The sequence below is a fragment of the Musca autumnalis genome, unplaced genomic scaffold (genome assembly GCF_047663935.1).
Source record: "Musca autumnalis isolate F117 unplaced genomic scaffold, ASM4766393v1 scaffold_1, whole genome shotgun sequence".
Lineage (NCBI taxonomy): Eukaryota > Metazoa > Arthropoda > Insecta > Diptera > Muscidae > Musca > Musca autumnalis.
This window is the reverse complement of record NW_027411644.1, coordinates 283,549,839-283,566,379: the sequence shown is the minus strand read 5'-3', so window position 1 is coordinate 283,566,379 and position 16,541 is coordinate 283,549,839. Positions and strand designations below refer to the sequence as shown.

Genomic DNA, 16,541 nt, shown 5'->3' with positions numbered 1-16,541 from the left:
TTTTTATAAAAGAAAAACAGTTGTTTATTATCCTTTACAATTCTGTGAACTACTTTTGCATAATTTCAAGAAAATCATTGACATTTCCGCCATTTTCATATCCAAATTAATGGCGATGACAACTTAACGATAATATCGATAGCAATCGATATTTTAAAACATTATATCGAAAATATCTAATGTTGGGAATATCGATGGTTTGCCAGCTCTAATCCAGACAGGAGTAACGCTCCATATGATTTTTGCCAATGGTTTTTCATCTCTTTTAGGCACACTGAATCTTTCTTGGCAGACTGCTCCTCGGAGATCACATCCCAGGGATCTTGATGTAACAAAACTGACATCAACTGCAGACACCACGACTCAATGTTTTTGTACTCTTCTCAAAATTACACAGATTTATTGTTCACTTGCAACTTTTCTTTCGTCTTTTGCGATGCGTTTTCCTATAACATTGGCCTGGTCTCCGTTTATCAATTTTCTCTCCAATACAACATTTCCTTAACGTTTTTCATTCTCATATTCAACAACTGTTTGAACAAGAGGTACCTTTCTGACTGTTCCTTTCGGTCGATGCACTGCACTCAAACTGTTCCATGTCTCTTTTGCCAACTAACAGCTCTTAACGTAAGATTATCCAGACAGGTGTAAAGCTCAATATGATTGTTGCCAACGCCTTGTCATCTCTCTTTTCGCACACTGAATCTTTCTTGACAAACTGCTCCTCTGAGATCACATCCCTTGATGTACCAAATTGACATCAACAACAGACACCATGGCTCAATGTTTTTGCACTCTTCTCTATATTACACAGATTTATTTTGCGCTTGCAACTTTTCTTTCGTCTTTTGCAATGCGTTTTCATTTTACGTTGGCCTGGTAACCGTTTATCAATTTTCTTTCCAATACAACATTTCCTTAACGTTTTTCATTCTCATATTCAACAACTGTTCGAACAAGAGGTACCTTTCTGACTGTTCCTTTCGGTCGATGCACTTCACTCAAACTGTTCCATGTCTCTTTTGCCAACTTACAGCTCTTAATGTAATATTATCCAGACAGGAGTAACGCTCAACATGATTGTTGCCAACGCCTTGTCATCTCTCTTTTGGCACATTGAATCTTTCTTGGCAGACCGCTCCTCGGAGATAGCCTCCCACGGATCTTGATGTACCAATTCTGACATCAACTACAGATACCATGGCTCGTAATTTTATTCTGATAATTTTTCCATATTCTTCTTTGAAGACATTTCATGGTATTTGTTGTCGACACACGAAACAACTAAACTGACTGACACAGCTCTTTCAAAATGTTTCATAAACTTCAATGTTTCTGCACTCTTTTCAAAATTACACAGATTTATTTTTTACTTGCAACTATTCTATCGTCTTTTCCAATGTATTTTCCTTTAACATTGTCCTGGTCACCGCTTATCATTTTTCTTTCCAATACATTTTTCTTTAGAGCTGTCCTGGGCTCATAACCTGTTGAAAGTATTCGGGTTTATTCATTTGGCAACTAATCTTTAGACGGTTTCTTATCGATACTTCGATAACCACTTTATAACATAATCGATACTCAACTATCCATGTAGTTCTATATGAGTTATACAGATGGCGCTAATATTATGCAAGGTAAAGCTAAAATAACGTGTGCCTTTCCTCAAAGGGATTGGCTTTGCGCTTTTAATTGACAACAGCTGATTGATCAATTCTTCTGCACCTGGTATCAAGGAAAGTAATTATTTGGGGTGAATTTTCCTCTCAAGAGATTACCACAATATATAGAAACAAAGGTCTACTCTTCGTAAGCGATTGGTGACCTTCGCCTGGAGCCATGACAACTTTTGGGCACATTTTAAAACCTATACTATTTTGCATAGTTTAGTAACCACCCTGATTAAAGCTCTCCATATCATATACATCACCAAACGGTTTATATTTATCAACAACGAGGCCATCGTAAGGTCTTTAGTTATAAACAAATTCTTGGACTTCGTATTACTGATTGGCAACAAAAGACGAATTGGGACGTTTGTAAAACCGTTGGGTGAAAAGAAGTAGACATAATTCACTGAGTAATGTAACAAATTCAGACCTAAGAAAAGGGCGAAGTCCTCAAAAGATTTTTTATTGTCTTAGAACTTATTAAGATTTATTTTGGATTCCGCTCGATTCGAATATTACTATTTGTGACACCTGGAACCAATGGATGCCTGCATTAAATGAAGCTATAAAGAACGCGTCTTAGACCAAAGAATATTTTCTTAGAGACTGCGAAATTAGAGTAAAAAATTTTGGAATTTTTGTGAAAGCGGTGCAAATTTCTTGAACTACCACTTAGCCTTTTTGACTGTTAATAAAGGGTATGACCTCTGAAGACTTGTAATCTTCAAAACCGCCATTCATCAATTGTAATACCTACGACATACCTGAAGGGATAACGGCGACTTCTCTCATATCGATGAGTGCAGTGATATGTTTGATATCCAACTATGTATTTGCCCGCCTCTATTACTTGGTTGGTTGGTTTACGTGGTGGCTACACGTTATAGCCTCAATTAGTATGTAAGGAATACTGTTTTGAAAACCACACCACTCGTTCAAGGATTGTTATTTCGTAGTATTAAATTGGCAGTTAAATCCAGCCTGATGAGTTGAGAAATCGTAGCAGGTCTCCCGGACCTACTTCGGCTATCTCGGCGATATTATGAAGGAACGGCTATCCTATAGCTTTAAGTCGTCGTTGCAGGGCAGGAACAGAGGATGTGCTCAACAGTTTCCTACTCTTCTTCATCTCCGCAGCTGCGACAGTGGTCGTTGTGTGGTATATTTAAGCGCTTTGCGTGGTTACCGATAGCCCAGTGACCGGTTAACACTGCAATAAGTCTTGCCAGGTTCCGTCGATTTTGGCTGATTAGGAACTTTGTGCGTTTGGCATTGTATTGAGGCCATGTAGATTTTGATATTCGGCATGTTTCCGTTTTGTCCCATCTACTCTCGGCCAATGATAGATAGTATTTGAAGATATCTCCTTTAACTACTCCCTTTGGTGTTGCGACTGACGCCTTTGGGAGTTCGTTAGAGGCGGATCCTGCTTTGGCTAGTTCGTCCGATTTTTCGTTCCCATCCAGTCCCTTATGGCCTGGGATCCAGTTGAGAATTACTCTTGACAGACGCCCTAGTTTAGCAAGTTCTTCTTTACAATCTTTCACTAGCTTCGATGTGACAGAGTTTGATTTTAGTGCAAGGAGTGCCGCTTGACTGTCGACAAAATTTCCTATCGAGTTTGGTGTGCGGAGTTGTAAGAGAATAAAACAAGCTTCCTTTATGGCCAGTATCTCCGCCTGAAAAACACTGCAGTCGTCAGGTATCTTTATGGATGTAGATATATTTGCATCATATGAGAAGACACCAGAACCGACTCCACATTTCATCTTGGAACCATATGTGTATACATTGATGTCATGAACCGTCATTGGTGATCCATTTTTCCATTCTTTCCTGCTTGGAAATTTGACTTCAAAAGGCTGATCAAAAGTCATTTTAGGAGCGCAGTAATCAGCAGTAGTTGCTATTTCTTTTGGTAGTGTGTGAAGCACGCACGCATGTCCGTAGGCTCTATCGCTCCATATTCCTAGAGCCCGCAGCCTTGCCGCATTACATGTTGCAATTGCTTTGATGTGTATGTCTATTGGCAGAATTTGCATCATAACATTGAGGGCTTCAGCCGGACAAGTCCGAATTGCCCCTGTCACCCCGATGCATGCTGATCTTTGTATACTATATAGTTTTTTCTGCGTAGTTTTATTGCTGTTGTACTGCCTCTATTACATTCGGCGGTCAAATTGTTTTAGTTGTATAATCATGATATTCCATGCTGCGTGCCTTAAGATATAAAAAAATTTACATTGAAAAAAATGTATCACAAAACATTATTTTAGATATTCACTGGAAATTATTTGCTGTAAATTTGGAATGTATGATACGCACTCCAAATCTCGTTTAACTGATAGTCCTGGGAATACAAACTTTACGTTACGTTCATTCTCAATAATTTAAAGATAATATAACCCTAATGTGAATCGGCATTCTGTTTTGAGAATGTTAAACGGCGTTTGCATTAGAGCTTTTTGCCGGGTTAACCTTCTTTATGAGGATTTATTTGACGTTTGCTCTATGGAATTGACATTTGAAACGCTTCGGGGTAATTAAATCCGGTTAAGTGCGAACGGTTTATTAGTAGAGAAGAAATTGCCAGCAAAAATCCTGGGCATGACGATATATCATGCAAACTTTTGGAAATATCGAAATATTCTGTTTGTGGGCACTTGTAATACGATGGGAAATGTATATTTTTTTAGGAAAATTGCGAAAATTGTTCCAATTCCCAAAATTAAAATCTCATTTCAAACGTGTGATTTCTATTGCCTATAGCATTGTTTCCGGTGATAGATACATTATTTGAGAAATTTATTTATAAACAGCTTTAAATTTTCCTCAAACGGACAGGACAAATGTATCCATTGTATCCAAATTTAATTTGTGACTACCTAGATGCAAATATCGCTGGAGTTGTTGCAGCGTTCTATGATCTCTCAAATTTGATATTGTTGACCATCGGGTTTTGTTTGCAAAACCCTGAATGTTCGTGGACCGCAGATCAACATAAGTCAATTCAAAGGAGTACTTAGTCTGAAAAAATAAAATAAAAATTCTGATCTATTCGAATATTACTAATTACCAACATCTTTTAACTAATAAAATAAATCTGATAACAATTTGTAGATTGTGTGGAAAAAGTCTATCCTCACCCACAAGAAAATGTACAGTACAATTTGGCTTTGTTTCAGAACCTACAAGAATCGACTACATATTTTTAATTTTTAAAAAAAAAAAATTGGTCAAAATTTCAAAAATATACTCTTGGAGGTTCTTGAATAGACTTTTTCTACTACTTTTCCATTTGGTCCCGAATGCAATAAATCCGGCTCATTTCGATTAATCCTGTATTCATACTTATTTTAAACTGAATAACTAAAACAAACATGTTTTGATTTCTTTATGATTAGGTCCCATTGCAACACTTCTTTCATTCCAATCCACTGTTGGTCATAAAGTCAACGTTATTGGTTGCTTTAGCACGGTGGCGCCTTGCACACGTTGCCGTCTGTCTAATCATAGAGCATTCTTCTATGAGAGACGGACGGAGGTATTTAAATAAATCATCTTTTTTAATGAGTGCATTTCTAATACCCTCCAATACCCACTCTCTCTCGCTCTTGTCCACGCTCTCTACCGCTCCATCCCTTACAAATTTTCATCATTATCATCATTAACAGTTACAACAGAAGTAGCAAGCAGCAAAAGCAGCATCTCATGACATTTTCTTTTTTCTCTTCTTTCGTTACAGAATAAACACTTGACACGCTCTTCTCGTCTCAAAACTCGAAAATTCACACTTTTGGGTGGATGGTTGACTGGATGGATGGCTGGCTGGCTGTCAGGGATGTTGTTGGAAAACCATCAGCCTATGGATTCAGTAGAACTTCATTCATTGCCGGCGTTAGAAGGCAACGGACGGTTACGGTGTGTTGTAAGAACATTCGTGCGTGCGTGCTTGCGTATCGTATGATATTTTCGTATTTATGAAACAAAAAAAAAAAAAAAAATAAATGTGTGCTGCATTGTGCAGTTCGTTCTTTAGTGCGGTGTGTGTGGTAAGTGCGTGAGCGCTTAAAAAAAATAATAACAAAAATACGTGAGATTCTGTGCTACGACAGTTATTAAAGGAAATGAGCTCCGCTATTTAAAATTGAGGGCATAAATGCCACAACCAAATTAACCTGGCTTCTTCTGATGGATATCATCGTCGTCATCATCATTGTCATTAAGTTCTACGCAGCGGAAATAATATGCCAACAGTTTAAAAAAGTAACCAAACAACCTGATTGCCTCCTTGTCTGCTAAGTTGGGGTCCTGTTGCCCTACCATACAAAAAAATATAATCACCATCATCATTAACACATAACACATTAAATTGGATATGGCTTAAAGCAAAAAAAAAAAAAAAAAAAGAAAAAAAACATTGCATTGTTTTTAATGATTGGCTGGGCCACGGAGTGTTCCACACTTCCTAAAGTGCGGAATAATACTGGTGTTGTTTTTGGTTTTTATTTCCATACAATTTCAAATGAGCATTGCAAGTGTTTGAAAGTAACTAGTACGTACCATTTTCTTTGCAAGCACGGATTTAATGTTATGAAGGTAATATCTAATGGTCCTTCGACCTAGGTTACGTGCCATGACTATATATTACTCCCATTGTGAGCATATAAATGTTAAAATTGTTGTTGGTGTTACTTTCATTATTGTTATTATTATTAGCATCAGCAAACATCAACATCACCTACTCACCTTCGTAATATTGCCAGCATCATTATCATTACCCTTGGAATAAACCTGCTGCCACTACTGCTGTTGCTATACCTCTATTTATTCACAGATTAAGAGCGTGAAATATGAAAACATAGCAAAGTGCTACTACATTAATAGCCATATCCCATAGAATAGCGAAGCGAATCATCATCATCAGCATAGATAATCATTAGACTCAACTTCTAGAACAACTCACCTCAAGTACTGGCAATAGTAATAACTATTACAACAATACCACCCGGGCAAACAACATTAAATCCAATAACCCAGAGAAAACATTTACTACGATTCTATCTATTTATTTTGTATTCTAAGAAGATTTGTTTGCAGTTGTTGTTGTTTAGTATTTTATACATTACAAGAGCGAACTCATCTCCCCTACAACACTATTGCAATGTAATCGATTGTTATCGATACTCACACCTAGAAATTGCAACTTTAAATCAAAACAGCTGATTAATGTTTATCAACTGTTTCGATCAGATGTTATGAGTTAATTTTGCAACTCTGGAAATAGGATTTTTTATATTTAAGGGACAAATGCAATTTGGTTTCAAGGAAGGCATGGAAACTCGAAAGACACTACTTAGTTTAAAAGTACGCATACACATGTCTATACATATTTTGTCGACTACGAGAATTAATTTGACACAGTTATTTTTAATTGGGTTAGTGTCATAAAATACATCAGAAATCTATACAGGAAACAAAAAGCCCACATGCAAATAGATGGTGAATTGACTGACAATGTTCCAATTTCAAAAGGTGTAAGACAAGTGTGCATATAATCCCCTCTTCTATTTAATTTATACCCCCCAAAAATAATTGAAGAATCGATATGTGAAATAAAATCCTCGGAAGAAGAAAAAATAATTAAATAATAATTACAGGCAGCCTTGCAGGACAAACGAAAACTAATAGATACTCTGAAACTTGCTGGTCCAAAATATGTTTTAAAAGTTAATGTAAATTACAAAGTGCACAATTATAAGTGGAAGCAAGGCGAATGCAATCTCGATACGCGCTAATTGTACCAAAATACTTAAATACTTCGGATACAAAATTAATGACTAGCGGGATATATCAGGAGAAATAAAATACCGATAAAAAAAAATTACTAAAAAGTCTTTCATTCAAATTATGAAAAAAAGTAACGAGTGACGACATAACCCTTGAAATTAAAATCGGTTTGTGATATAAATTTTAAGTTGTGAAAAGTTGTTGAAAAATATTCATGAAAAAATATTTTGTTTTAATCATTACGTGTCACCTGAAGATGCCAACGAATTATGACGAAACGTCGGTACGAGTGATTTGATAATAACAAGTGACGACGTAACCCTAAAAAAACAAGTAAAAAAGTATCAGTCGGCTTTGCCGACAGAGATATACCCTCAGCATGTATATATTGAAACATTTTTCCCCAAAAAACGTATGTATTTAGGGGTTTTTAAAAAATTTGGGAATTTGAAGCGACAAAAATGTTCATTAGGATTAGATATCAAATGTTTTGCGGAGGAGATACTAAAAGGAATGGATCTACATTGACCATTATGGAAGTGGATCTCCAGCCACTACATATGGTGCCATAGGGGGTTTTTGCACCCTTCGGGATGTTTGCTCAAGAAGTATGGACTTGCCCCTGAAAAAACGTTTACCATCGTAATTGAGGCAGCGAATGCAAGTTGCTTCAACAAAAATCAAAGTGATTCGATAGCAGGTCTTAAAGTGAACTTATCCGAAATTGTGTGTGGGAGGTACCGGATGGAGTGGACAAATATAGTCCATATTTGAACCTGATCTATATCTAGTAGATATATTAGGATGTGTAAAGTATGGACCGATTCGACCACTACCTTCAAGAGTTACCGTATGAACAAATTTTTCGAAAATTTTTGAACTTTTGTGGGGGTGGTACCTGAAGGAGTGGACCGATATGGCTTATCTTCGAACTTAAACTATGTTTGGACAAAATATTACTAAGGCCAAACTTTGGACCGAATCAGCAGACCTGTTCGAGAGTTATTTTGCCCTCCAACCTCCTCACACGGTGTCATAGGGGTTTTTTGCAACTTTCAGGCTATTATCTCAGTAAGTATGGACTTGCCCCTGAGGAAACTTGTACCTTCGTATAGGGGACAGTGAATACAAGATGTTACAACAAAAACCAAAGCGATTCGAGAGCAGGTCCTAAACTGAAGTTTTCCTAAATTTTGTGTGGGAGGTACTCGAATAAGTTTACCGATTGAGTCCATATTGGAACCTCATCTATGTCTGATAGAAATTTCATAACGTGCAAAGTATGGACCAAATCGGTTACTTCCTTCAAGAATTATGGTACGCACAAATTTTCCCAACATTTTCGAACTTTTGTGGGGGAGGTACCGGAAGGAGTGGACCGATATAATCCATCTTTGAACTTGAACTAAGTTTGGACAAAATATTACGAAAGCCAAATTTTGGACCGAATCGGCAGATCCGTTCGAAAGTTATCTTGCGTTCCAACCACTACACACGGTGTCATAGGGTTTTTGTAACTTTCAGGCTATTTTCTCAGGAAGTATGGACTTGCCCCTAATGAAACTTACAGCGTCGTATAGAGGACAGTGAATACAACTTGAGTAAACAAAAATCAAAGCGATTCGAGACCAGGTCCTAAACTGAACTTTTCCGAAATTTTGTGTGGGAGGTACCCGAATGAGTGAACCGATTGAGTCCATATTGGAACCTCATCTAAGTTTGGTGGAAATTACACGATGTGCATAGTATGGACCAAATCGGTTATTCCCTTCAAGAGTTATCGTGCGCACAAGTTTTGCGACAATTTTTGAACATTTGTGGGGGAGGTACCGGAAGGAGTGGACCGATATAACCCATCTTCGAACTTAAATCAAATCTGGATAAAATATTTCGATAGCCAAAATTTGAACCGAATCGATTGATCCGTTCGAGAGTTATCGTGCGCACCAGCCAGCCAGACAGACAGACGGACAGACAGACAGACAGACGGACGGACATTGCTAGATCTGCTCAAAATTGTCTGAAACGGATATCGTACAAACATACTTGGGGTCTAAAACCATTATTTCGATGAGGCACATTTTTGGTCGTATCAAAGTGTAAATACCCTCTTTAGCCTAAAGGCTGAGGGTATAAAAATCGGGTTGTTGAATTTTGGAGTGTGCTTCTTGACAAAAACCTTCATATAAAATATTTTTTATCTTATTCATTACGCATCCCCTGAAGACACCAGCAAATATTGATGAAACGTCTGAACCAATAAAATAAAAAGGAATTTTTATTTACCAGTACCTAGGTCTACAGAGCTTAAAAATAACAGACCTATTATGTCAGACATGAAGCAAGGCGAGAAAGCCAGGCGACGAGGCTTGTTATGTACCCAGGTCTTGAGTCAGAAAAGTTTAAATTGTTGCCAAAACTTATATGGAACAAATATAACGCTGAATATTATCAAAAAATATCTATGAATATGCCAACAAGGCTCGCTTTTTAATGATTTTATTTTTGTGGTTAAGGAATCTTACCATTCAAATTCACAGAGGAAACGATTGCATTTCTATAACAAGTGGTATGACAATGTATGCTTAAAAGAAGAACGAAAACAATGCTGAAACTAAATAGATACGGAGCTACTCTGAAATTGTATGCTAGAGAAGTTTACATTATGACGGAGAAGTCGTATCAAAAACTAATAACACAGAAGCAAAAGGATAATAACCTTAAAATTGAGAGCAAATTAGATACAGTAATATGTAGATAGTAAAGCTTGGTGGAAAATAGCAAAAGAGATAAGACAGAAAGACAATATCATTGGTTGCCATATATCGACAGAGGTCTTAAAATAACATTTTGATTTGCCATAAAACCATGCAATCTCAGGAAATATTCTACGTACAAAATTGAAGTCTCTTGACATTACATATGTATGTTATAGGCAGCAATTTTTCAGTTACGAAAATAAGGAACATCCTTAAAACCCTTTAAGAATCCCGTATGAATTCTTCATTCACGCAACAAATGACCTTTAAATTTCACTGTATGAGACATACACAAATATGTTTATTCAACGGTTATGATGACTTCGAACATCTTAGTCCTAGTATAATATTCTCGATTCATAAAAAAGACGACCCAACAAACCAAGTAACTATAGAGCTATTATTTACTTACTTAGCTGGCCCATTACAGAACATTTGTTCCATAGACCGAACTAAGAAAAGATATCCATACCTTTTTTTGCTTCGCTTTTTGGAATACCGCACCTTTTCATTTCTTCATCCACTTGTATGCTTCATCGAAGCTTAGGCCTGCCGATTCTGCGTGCACCGCCATGTGGCATGTATTCATACGCCTTTTTAAGCGGGTTCATCATCGCTCATTCTTATGTTATGGCCTAGCCAACGCAATCGTTGCATCTCGATACGTTTAACTATATTCATGTCTGTGTATAGCTGATGTACATAGCTCATGGTTCATACGACGTCGATATTCACCGTCAACGCAAATCGGCCCATAGATCTTTCGAAGAATTTTCCTCTCAAACACACCAAGCACTGCCTTATCTGCTTGCGCAAGTTACTATGCTTCGGAGCCATACATTAGCACGGATAGTATCAGCGTTTTGTATAGTGATATTTTTGTTTGACGAGATGTGGCTTTGTTTTTAAATTGATTACTTAAACCATAGTAGCATCTTATTTGACAATGTTGTTGTTTTTTGTGTTTATGGCATTGCCGAGGTAGACGAAGTCTTTAACTACCTCAAAATTGTAGGTACCAACTACCACAGTTTGTCCGAGCTCTATCGACGCTTTGCGCGTCGACACCATCAACTTGGTCTTCTCACCGTTTACCGCCAGACCCACTTTCTCAGATTATGCTTCGAACTTCCTTTACTGATCGTCCCATGATGTCTATGTCATCAGCATAAGCAAGTAACATGTGGCTATTGGAGTAAATTGTGCGATTTTTTTTGTACCAAACTCTTCGGAGATGTTCTTTCCTATTTTAACTGACGATCGAGTATCAGTTAATGTCATTTAACAAAGCCGGATGAGCTTTGCAGGGATACCAAATTCAGACATGGCCTGGAATACCTTTGAACGTAGGGGGCTGTCGAAGGCTGCTTTGTAATCAACAAAAAGGTGATATGTGTCGATCTGCATCTCTTGGGTCTTTTCCAGAATTTGCCGCAGGGTATATATCTGGTCAAAGGTGGATGTGCCAGGTCTAAAGCTGCATTGGTATGGTCCAATTATTTCATTGACCATAGGCTTTAGTCGTTCGAACATTATCCCTGACACTATCTTGTAGGCAATAGAGAGAAGACTTATGCCCCTATAGTTAGAGCATACAGTCTCATTTCCTTTCTTGTGGACAGGGCACAGGATGCTCAGGTTCCAATCGTCGGGTACTCGTTCTTCCTTCCAGATGGTGCAAACTAGCTGATGAATACACCTTATCAGCGTGTTTGAACAGCTCGGATGGTAAGCCATCGTCTCCTGCTGCCTTATTATTCTTCAGTCGACTTATTGCTGTCTTTACCTCATCTTGGCTGGGCGGTATACATTCAATACCATCTTCTGGGATTGAATCTGTGGTATCTTCGTCGTCTTCGCTACTATCGGATACCAACCGTTTGGAGAAATCTTCTTTCGATATCCTGGGCACACTATCCGTATCAGTTACCAAATTACCTTCCTGGTCTCTACAGGAGGAGGTGCCTGTACCAGAGCCATCAGTTTGATGTTTCACTCTTTGGAAGAACTTTCGGACTTCATTCTGGCTCCTGTACATCTTGATTTTTCGATACGCTACCTACTAGCCAAAAAATTTCTCGTTTCTGGTTTATTGTACGGGTGTGAGATTTTTGCCCATTGTGATTCATCGAGTTGGCGTAAACTAAATGTAGCATTTAATAACATAACGCGTTACGTAAGGCCATAGAAATTCACATGTATCTCAATTTTCAAATTCACTTTTTGGTCTCTGTTTAAATTCGTTGCTTAATATAAAAGACCTACAATTTGTACATAAAATTATAGTGAAACAGAAACCCACATATCTATTTCGGCAAATGCAATTTGCAAGATCCAATTGAGTAAGAACGATTATACCCCCTAGGCGAAGGTGCCTGGTTTTCGAATGGCAATTTTTCACAGGAACTATACGTCTCTGGAATAACTTACCACATGATCTGCAGGGTATCAGCATTATAGTAGAGTTCAAAAAAGGCTGTTGGACCCACTGTCCAAAAATGGTGAGGCCTGCGTCGACGGGATAATTTTTTTTGGAATCAGCATCGAAAATAACTATAGGCCATGCATTTCGAATAGTTCTAATTCTGTTCAGATGTTGGTAAAAAATTATTTTCTATAACCCCAATACCAAATCTGCTGAAGTGCATATCCTGTTGGGCCCAAGGTTAAAAAATGGTGAGGCGTGTGTCGACGGGATAATTTTTTTTTTAATCAGCATCGAAAATAACTATAGGCCATGCATTTCGAATAGTTCTAAATCTGTTCTGATGTTGGTAAAAAATTATTTTATATACCCCCAATACCAAATCTGCTCAAGTGCATATTCTGTTAGGTCCACTGCCCAAAAACGGTGAGGCGTGCGTCAACGGGATATTTTTTTTATTGGAATCAGCATCGAAAATGCCTATATGCCATGAATTTCGAATAGTTCTAAACCTTTTCAGATGTTGGTAAAAAATAATTTTTTATACCCCCAATACTAAATCTGCTGAAGTGCATATCCTGTTGTGCGCACTGTTCAAAAATGGTGAGGCGTGCGTCGACGAGATATTTTTTTTTTTTGGAATCAGCATCAAAAATTCCTATAGGCCATGTATTTCGTATAGTTCTTATCCTGTTCGGATGTGGGTAAAAAAATTTTTTATATACCCCCAATACCAAATCTGTTTTCCGATATAGGCCATCTTCGTACATGCTTCAAGTTTGAGGTCAATATTAAGAATTTTTGGACCATTATGTCAGGAAATAAATTAAAATATTACCCTCGAAGAGCCCTTAAATTGAAATTAAACGAAAATTTTTAACTTTTGTGAACTACCAAAGGTGTTGTCCAATATTCACCCTAATAATTGTTCCGCAGGTGTTGTCCAATATTCACCCTAATAATTGTTCCGCAAACATTCCAGGAGGGACAAGGGAGACTTCTCTCATATCATTGGTGCCCTCAACGATTCATATTAACATCAATGATATGGGACCTACTGTTTATCTTCGAGTCCGAACGGCGTGTCTTAAGACAGCACTTCTAGAGAAGATTTACTTGGGAGAAATATCCCCAACATTACTGAGGGGTATATTTTGCCACCGTAGAAAATGTCGTGTTGTCAAACCGGGGAATCGAAGCCATGACCTTCAGCGTGCAAGGCGGGTGTGATTATTATTGCACCACGGTGGCACCCTCAATATACACCTTTTTTAACTTAATGTAAGTGTGGAAACTTTTGGGGGAAACTGTGCAAGGTTTCTGTCGAATCGAGTACTTCATGCGTAAGTTATCGTGATCTGCCGTCATTTTAGTGAGCCCCGAGAGGATTTTAGAGCTTTAAGGTAATTATATAAGGCTCCCGAAAAAATTACACCGTCGTAATAGGGACCGCAGAGTCGAACTGCATCATTTGGCAAAAAATTGAAATTTTGTGAGAGAGATACAAGAAGAGTTTTTGTTGTTGCAACAGTGTTTATTATTATGTTTGTATGTTCGTTCTACTGTTCAATCTAGCTCTGGGTCTATCTCCAGTTCCAGGAAAGTGGCTGGATGGGATGTAACCACAGATCCACTGGAGTTAGATGTGTAGGTTTGGCGGGACAGTTGAAAAGGTGTTTTGTGTCGTGCGGGCCCATGCCGCTTACTGGGCAGATGTCTTGCACGGCGCATTCGATTTTCGCCCAATAAGAATTTAGGCGGCTGCAATATCCCGAGCGTAGTTGAGCAAAAACTACTCTGGTTTGTCGTGGCAGCTAACGCTATTCAGCTGCAATAGATGGGGGAGGGCTTTATTCACACTATATTTGCTTATGGCCTTAGCAACTGTATCCGTGTGAATACTATTTAAACCTGTTTGATATGCCTGTTGATCTAGAGCATGAATATCCTTCCTGATATGCCTGAATGTGTCGGGCCTTGCCAGCAGATGGTGTTTGGGATGGCTCACACGGTAACACCCAAGCAAGTACAGCAAAAAAAGCATCTGATTGTGTTGATTTACTGGAACAATCTTTGCCTCCTCATGTAGATGGTCCACTGAAGACTTGAGAAGGCACCCTGTTGCTGTTCTTAGGGCGGCATTCTGCGGGGTTTGAATCTTTTTCCAGTTCGTATCACATAATCCTGGGGACCAAACTGGCACCGCATAGCTTATGTGGTTAACAAGGTTTCTTTATCTGCACCCCAAGTGCTGCCGGTTTTAGTGATCATCTTCCTTATTATACCCTACACCACCTTGTGGTAAGGAGTAGTATGTCTTTGTGCATTAGTTTGTAACATGCAAAAGGAAACGAGATAGACCCATAGTTCCTTTTAAGGATATACATGGAATCACTTTCTGAGTCGATTAACGCATGTCCGTCTGTCCATGTATTTTTGTAAACAAAGTACAGGTCGCATTTATTGTCCGATTCGCATGAAAATTGGGGAAGATAGTTTTTTTGGCCAAAGGACTAACGCTATTTATTTTGGTAAAAATCGGTTCAGATTTGGATATAGCCCCCATATATATCATCGCCCGATTTAAGGCATTTGGTGCACGAAACACGCTATATATGTCCGATTTCAATGAAGTTTTGAATTTGGGACGGAATTTAGTCTAGAAATAATCTAGATATAATTTGGATGTAGCTCCCATATATATTCTCGTCCGATTTTAGGTATTTGATGCACGAAACGCGCTATATATGTATGTCCGATTTCAATAAAATTTGGAATGTTTGCCGGGATTTGGCCTAGAAATAACTGTGCCAAATCATATTAAAATCAGTTCAGATTTGGATATAGCTCCCATATAGGTCGAAAATATGACCTACTTGAGGTATTTGATGCACGAAACACGCTATATATGTATGTCCAATTTTGATAAAATTTGGAGTATTTGACGGAATTTGGTCTACAAATAAATGTGAAAAATTATATTGAAATCTGTTCTGATTTGGATTCAGCTCCCATATATACATATTGACAGTGGTGTAGGGTATTATACAGTCGACCCGCCCGGCTTTGGTCCTTTCCTTACTGGTTTTTGTTCGTTCTTGAAGAGTACCTACAGTTCGTTTAAATTACCTTTTCCATTCTGTTTTCCTTCTGCATATTCCTGTTAACATTATTATTAACAATTTAAACAAAACTCACACACATTACCCAAACAATACGACACAAACAGGAATGCGAGTTTGTTTGTGTGCGTGTATTTGTTTATTTGTTTGCATAAGAAATGTTGAAAACTACAGGTCATAAATTCAATTAACGCTAATAGCAATGTAGTGCTATTATCACAGCTTATGTATATAGCCATAGTCGAAGTACGTACCTGCCATTCGATGTTGTGTGTATAAAAAATAACATGGTTTTAAGGCAAGAATTACATTGGATCTCCTCCAATGAATGAAGGTAAGGTGGGGATAGAAATAACAAAAATTGAGTGCGATATAAAACGGGGATCAGTGTAACAACTGACATTGTCACCGACATAAAAGAACGTGCTACCAAAGGAGTAGAATAAAGAAAGCTAATTTTTGACTACCTTATAAGAAAATTAGCTCTAACGACTTTGAGAAAAATCCCGAAGAAATATTTAACCTTTATAGTAACACAAATGGCTTAACTCATCCAGAACTAAATTCGCGAAGCTTGAAGGGTATACGGATCGGCTATAAGCATTTGTAGGGGTCCTTTCAAACGCACTTAAGTCAAACTGTTGTTAATCGACTAATTTAAATCTGAACGTTTTTGTGTGGATATACATACATATATTCAAAAATCGTTTCTGAAAGTGATATTATGTCCATTATCAAAATCAACGATTGGTTAAATCCATTCTATTTGGATATT

At 37.8% G+C, this 16,541-nt stretch overlaps 1 protein-coding gene across 1 annotated transcript in view; it reads left to right on the top strand.

Moving 5' to 3' along the window:
• SKIP (Shal K[+] channel interacting protein) overlaps positions 1-16,541 on the top strand; it is a 427,069-nt gene that overhangs the window by 63,804 nt on the left and 346,724 nt on the right. Inside the window, exon 2 of the mRNA XM_073961480.1 lies at positions 5,416-5,585. The gene's annotated coding sequence lies outside the window, so the exon portion shown is untranslated. The remainder of the gene's footprint in view (positions 1-5,415; positions 5,586-16,541) is intronic.